The sequence below is a fragment of the Paramormyrops kingsleyae genome, unplaced genomic scaffold (assembly GCF_048594095.1).
Source record: "Paramormyrops kingsleyae isolate MSU_618 unplaced genomic scaffold, PKINGS_0.4 ups258, whole genome shotgun sequence".
Taxonomy (NCBI): Eukaryota; Metazoa; Chordata; class Actinopteri; order Osteoglossiformes; family Mormyridae; genus Paramormyrops; species Paramormyrops kingsleyae.
In genome coordinates this window covers 33,831-40,622 of record NW_027326196.1, presented here as the reverse complement: position 1 = coordinate 40,622, position 6,792 = coordinate 33,831, and the positions used below count along the sequence as shown (strand labels likewise).

The window sequence follows — 6,792 nt, the reverse complement described above, 5'->3', positions numbered from 1 at the left end:
GGTCGACCGATGTATCGGTTTTGCCGATTAATCGGCACCGATAGTTGATTCCCGGAACTATCGGTTATCGGCAAAAATCCACGCCGATAGTTTTTCCGGGTTGCGTCAGAGCTGAAGCGGCTGAGAACGGTCCGTTGTCCTTATACAGTGCAAGAGCCAACATATATATCTATGGCAAGAGCCACCTCTATAGGCGAAAATCGCTGTAAAGCACATGCTTTTGTTTTGACACGTGATACTGTTAGTTGCAAGGAGAGCGCAAGCTGCCTGGAGAGAGCGCGGTGCACGGACAAAGCTGACACTTCAAATGCACGTTTAAAACATAGACAGCGAAAAGGTATGTATACAGTACACTACAGTACATGTTTTCATCTCAATATAAAGTAATTCATTTGTTGATTAGATTCTGCATTGGAGAAAGAACAGCAGTATGTTTGTCGACAAGGCTGAGAGGACGCTAACATTAGCAGTAGGCTACATCAAGCGGTTAAAATAATGTGGCAAAAATACACGCAAGTCCGACCCAAATGTTTAAGGTCATGATTGTTACTAGAGGTCGACCGATGTATCGGTTTTGCCGATTAATCGGCACCGATAGTTGATTCCCGGAACTATCGGTTATCGGCAAAAATCCACGGCGATAGTTTTTCCGGGTTGCGTCAGAGCTGAAGCGGCTGAGAACGGTCCGTTGTCCTTATACAGTGCAAGAGCCAACATATATATCTATGGCAAGAGCCACCTCTATAGGCGAAAATCGCTGTAAAGCACATGCTTTTGTTTTGACACGTGATACTGTTAGTTGCAAGGAGAGCGCAAGCTGCCTGGAGAGAGCGCGGTGCACGGACAACGCTGACACTTCAAATGCACGTTTAAAACATAGACAGCGAAAAGGTATGTATACAGTACACTACAGTACATGTTTTCATCTCAATATAAAGTAATTCATTTGTTGATTAGATTCTGCATTGGAGAAAGAACAGCAGTATGTTTGTCGACAAGGCTGAGAGGACGCTAACATTAGCAGTAGGCTACATCAAGCGGTTAAAATAATGTGGCAAAAATACACGCAAGTCTGACCCAAATGTTTAATGTCATGATTTCAGTTCTTTTTATCTTCAGGCACAGGGTGCGATTTGCCGGGGGGATGGGGGGATCCGACTGGAGCGCTTTGAAACAGTGAATCTTTTTGCGACGCAGTATTTTACTGATTCGGAGTTTCAAAAAGCTCTGTTGATACTTTGCTCACCTTCTCTATATAATATATTTGTTATTTGAAATGAAATCATTACTATTATAGGCCTAACTTACGATGTTTTTATTAAATTTGTTATCACGTACTGTAATACAGCTCCCTTCGTATTAAAACCATTTCATGATGTGACACTCATTATCTGGTTCTTGCCTAAAAAGACGGGTACCGGTATATAATGAGCGTTGTTAACAGATTACACAAACAGTTTGGTCAACCTCTGTCTATGGAGAGAGAAAAAAGTTTTCAAAATAGAAGCAAATATAGTGGGAGACTACACATATAATATACATTTATATAATTAATATTATATATAATTATAATATTATATAATTATTATTATAATTCATTTTGTATGTAACTTTTTTTTTCTTTATTTGGAGTGTTACTTTTTGTTTCAGTTTGAAAGCATGTCTTTAATTTACCTCAATATTTATTAATATATTCATATTTATTTCATATAGCACATTTTCATGATTCAGTACTGTTTTTTTGTTTGGTTTTTGTAATAAAGTTTAGTACTATTTTACATGTAGTGTTGTGTTTTAATTTAGTTTTTTTTTTTTTAATCCAGTATCCATTTTAAAAACTATCGGTTAATTAATCGGTTATCGGCAAGTACGGACCAACCTAACTATCGGTATCGGTAAAATTCAATATCGGTCGACCTCTAATTGTTACCATCAGGAATGCATTCGATTTCAGTTCTTTTTATCTTCAGGCACAGGGTGCGATTTGCCGGGGGGATGGGGGGATCCGACTGGAGCGCTTTGAAACAGTGAATCTTTTTGCGACGCAGTATTTTACTGATTCGGAGTTTCAAAAAGCTCTGCTGATACTTTGCTCACCTTCTCTATATAATATATTTGTTATTTGAAATGAAATCATTACTATTATAGGCCTAACTTACGATGTTTTTATTAAATTTGTTATCACGTACTGTAATACAGCTCCCTTTGTATTAAAACCATTTCATGATGTGACACTCATTATCTGGTTCTTGCCTAAAAAGACGGGTACCGGTATATAATGAGCGTTGTTAACAGATTACACAAACAGTTTGGTCAACCTCTGTCTATGGAGAGAGAAAAAAGTTTTCAAAATAGAAGCAAATATAGTGGGAGACTACACATATAATATACATTTATATAATTAATATTATATATAATTATAATATTATATAATTATTATTATAATTCATTTTGTATGTAACTTTTTTTTTCTTTATTTGGAGTGTTACTTTTTGTTTCAGTTTGAAAGCATATTCTTTAGTGTCGTTGCCCGGCGCATGACTGAGTTCCTCCTGAGGAACACCTACATCGACACCTCAGTGCAGAAAGGTGGAGTCCCAAAGGTTCCAGGGTGCATCGAGCATACAGGAGTGGTCACCCAGCTGATCCGGGAGGCACGTGAAGGCAACGGAGACCTGGCAGTCCTGTGGCTCGATCTTGCCAATGCCTACGGGTCGATTCCACACAAGCTGGTGGAAACCTCGCTTGAACGACACCACGTTCCGGGCAAGTTCAGGGACCTCATACTGGACTATTACAGTAGTTTCAGTTTGAGAGTCACCTCCGGAACAGTAACATCTGCATTTCATCGGCTTGAGAAGGGCATTATTACTGGATGTACCATTTCGGTAATACTGTTTGCCTTGGCCATGAATATGGTGGTGAAGTCAGCAGAGGTGGAGTGCAGAGGCCCACTCACCAACTCCGGTATGCGGCAGCCCCCTATCAGAGCATTTATGGATGACCTGACAGTGACTACAACATCAGTCCCGGGCTGCAGATGGATCTTGCAAGGCCTTGAGCGTCTCATCAGCTGGGCACGGATGGTCTTCAAGCCAGCTAAGTCCAGGTTCCTGGTAGTGAGGAAGGGTAAAGTCACAGACCAGTTTCCCTTCACAATAGGAGGCATCCGGATCCCATCTGTGACAGAAAAGCCAGTGAAGAGCCTTGGCAAGATCTACGATTGCACTTTGAAGGACACCGCAGCACTCCAATTAACATCAGAGGAGTTGGAAACCTGGCTGACAGCGGTGGATAAGTCAGGGCTTCCAGGCAAGTACAAAGCCTGGATTTACCAGCACGGCATTTTGCCACGACTCCTCTGGCCACTGCTGGTCTACAACGTGCCATTGACTACCGTTGAGTGCTTCGAGAGGAAGGTCAGCGCTTTCCTTCGGAAGTGGTTGGGCTTACCACGAAGCCTCAGCAGCATCGCCTTGTACGGGAGGAACAACAAACTAAAACTGCCCTTCAGTAGTCTGGCAGAGGAGTTTATGGTAACCCGAGCTAGAGAGGTGCTGCTGTATAGGGACTCCAGCGACAACAAAGTCTCCTCGGCAGGCATAGAAGTAAGAACTGGCAGGAAGTGGAAGGCGCACGAGGCGGTCAATCAGGCTGAGGCACGGCTGCGACATAGCGAGCTGGTGGGAACAGTGGCAGTCGGACGGGCAGGCCTAGGGAGCAATCCAAGACCTCTCTATAGTAAGTCCCAGGGAAAGGAAAGGCGACAGCTGATTCAGGAGGAGGTCCGAGCAGGGGTGGAGGAAGCCCGCTGCAGTAGGACAGTAGGGATGTTACAGCAGGGTGCATGGACTCGATGGGAAGAGGCAGCTGACCGAAAGATCTCGTGGACAGAGCTATGGAGATCTGAGCCACACCGGATCAAGTTCCTCATACAGTCAGTGTATGATGTACTCCCAAGCCCGTCCAACCTCTTCCGCTGGGGCTTAGCCGAGACTCCGTTATGCCCTCTCTGCCAGAAAGCCGGATCATTGGAGCACATTCTGAGCTGCTGCCCCCGGGCACTTGGAGACGGGCGTTACCGCTGGCGCCATGATCAAGTGCTGCGGGTCATCGCTGAGGTCATCAGTACAGGGATCTCCAGCAGCAAGTACCAACAACCAACATGGCAGCCCATTGCCTTTGTTAGGGCTGGGGAGAAGCCACAACAGCACCGGAGCCAGGCAGGGGGGCTGCTGGCAACAGCTCGGGACTGGCAGCTGAAGGTCGACCTAGGGAGACAGCTCAAGTTCCCAGAGAACATCGTAGTGACCAGACTCAGGCCAGACATAGTCCTGGTCTCTGAAACAATGAGGCAAGTGGTCCTACTGGAGCTGACTGTTCCCTGGGAAGACCGGATGGAGGAGGCCTTTGAGAGGAAAAGGGCCAAGTATGAGGAGCTGGCAGGCGAATGTCAGAGCGCAGGATGGAGAATCCGAGTCAACCCCATTGAGGTCGGGTGTAGAGGCTTCGTCGGCCAGTCTCTCGTCAGGGCACTCAAGTTGTTGGGAGTGAAAGGGTTGCAGAACAAGAAAGCCGTTAGAAACATCTCTGACGCAGCAGAAAAGGCGTCAAGATGGCTGTGGATCAAGCGGGGGGATCCGTGGGCTACACAGGCTACTTAAACACAAGCCGGGGCCTGATCAACCCCGGCTGGGTCACCTGGGCGAGGCTGTCTGTTGTGAGACCCGAAACACCCAATGAACCCAGGATACAACACTGACGATGTGTCTAAGTTGCACCTAGAGTGTAAGTGAGAACTAATTTACCTCAATATTTATTAATATATTCATATTTATTTCATATAGCACATTTTCATGATTCAGTACTGTTTTTTTGTTTGGTTTTTGTAATAAAGTTTAGTACTATTTTACATGTAGTGTTGTGTTTTAATTTAGTTTTTTTTTTTTAAATCCAGTATCCATTTGAAAAACTATCGGTTAATTAATTGGTTATCGGCAAGTACGGACCAACCTAGCTATCGGTATCGGTAAAATTCAATATCGGTCGACCTCTAGTCACAGCCCTTGGTTGATTTGACAATTGGGCTAGGACTGACAGACAAACTGACGTGGACGACTGAAGCTGAAGACGCCCTAGTTGACTTAAAGCAGGCGTTAATGTCAGCCCCAGCTTTGGGGGTGCCTGACTATCAAAAGCCATTTGTGCAATATGTGGACGAGAAAAAGGGGTTCATGACTTCAGTCCTGACTCAGTATCACGGGGGGAGGTGCAAACCGGTTGCCTACTACTCAAAGCGTTTGGACTCGGTGGCTCGAGCATTACCACCCTGCCTTTGAGCGGTGGCTGCAACAGCTGAGGCAGTGATGGCGAGTGCAGATCTGGTGCAGCTGCATCCACTGACACTTCGAGTTCCCCATGCGGTGCACGCGATCCTGACACAGGCCAGGACATCTCATTTGACGCCTGCGCGATCAGTGCATTATCAGAATGTTTTGCTAACACTGGCAAATGTGACTGTGGAGAGGTGCTCTGCTTTGAATCCAGCTACCCTCCTTCCCACGGGGGTGGACGGGGAACCGCATGATTGTTTGCAGGTCGTCGACTGTGTGTGCAGACCTAGGCCGGATCTGACTGACATCCCACTGGAAGGAGGCAATATCCTGTTTGTTGATGGGAGTTCTTTGCGGCTGGAGGATGGATCGCCAGCGACCTCCTATGCTGTGGTGCGAGATGGATCACTTGTGGACGGGGGGCAGCTGCCTAGACATTGGTCCGCACAGGCGGCTGAGCTGTTTGCACTGCAACAGGCCTGCAAACTGGCTGAAGGACAGAAAGTCACTATCTACACAGACTCAAGATACGCCTTCGGGGTGTGTCACGATCATGGTGCATTGTGGAAGCAGAGAGGTTTTCGCACCAGCACTGGAAAACCCATTCAGCATCATCAATTAGTGGAGCAATTGTTGGACGCTCTCATGCTGCCCGAACAGGTGGCAATAGTGAAGTGCCAGGCCCACACAAAGCGGACTGATGAAATCAGTCAGGGGAATGATCTCGCAGACCAGTGGGCTAAAAGTTTAGCTAAAGACTCCACTGGGTTTGGGAATAAGGTTTTGCTAGCAATGGATGTTGATAAACTATGCGCTGATAATGACCTTGTTTTGATTCAAACAGGTGCTACAGAGGGTGAGCTCCGTGGATGGAAACGGAACAGTGCACGGTGTGATGGGGAAGGCGTGTGGCGACATTCTGGGACTAACCGACCTTATCTTCCTAGATCTGCATATCCAGGAATGGCCAAAGCCGTTCATGGCTTGGATCATGCGTCTCGTGACGGGATGGTGGCAGCTGTGACTCGGGTGTGGCATGCCCCTGGGTTTGCCGCAGCTGCTGCCCAATTCTGCGGGAGGTGTATGGTGTGCATGAAATTCAATGTGGGGAAGGGCATCCCAACCAACCCGGCAGTGACCCCGAGTCCCCAAAGCCCGTTTGATCACCTGCAGATGGATTTCATTGAGCTAACGCCATGCAGGTGATACAAGTACTGTTTGGTGATTGTAGATCTGTTTTCCAGGTGGGTGGAGGCATTCCCTTGCCGTCGCCCTGATGCTCTGAGTGTGGCTAAATGTCTGCTAAAAGAGGTGATTCCACGGTGGGGCATCCCATCTAAAATCACCACAGACAATGGTCCTGCGTTTGTTGCAGAGACCCTGGCTAAATTGTCCCATTGGATGCAAGTCGATTTGAGACATTATTGCGCCCTATCACCCCTCGAGTGGGGGGATGGTG

The 6,792-nt window shown here is 46.6% G+C and overlaps 1 pseudogene; it reads left to right on the top strand.

Annotated features, from left to right (window-relative positions):
* The first annotated feature begins 2,501 nt into the window (after nt 1-2,501).
* LOC140587466 (uncharacterized) lies at nt 2,502-4,682 on the top strand (annotated as a pseudogene).
* Nucleotides 4,683-6,792: the final 2,110 nt, after the last annotated feature.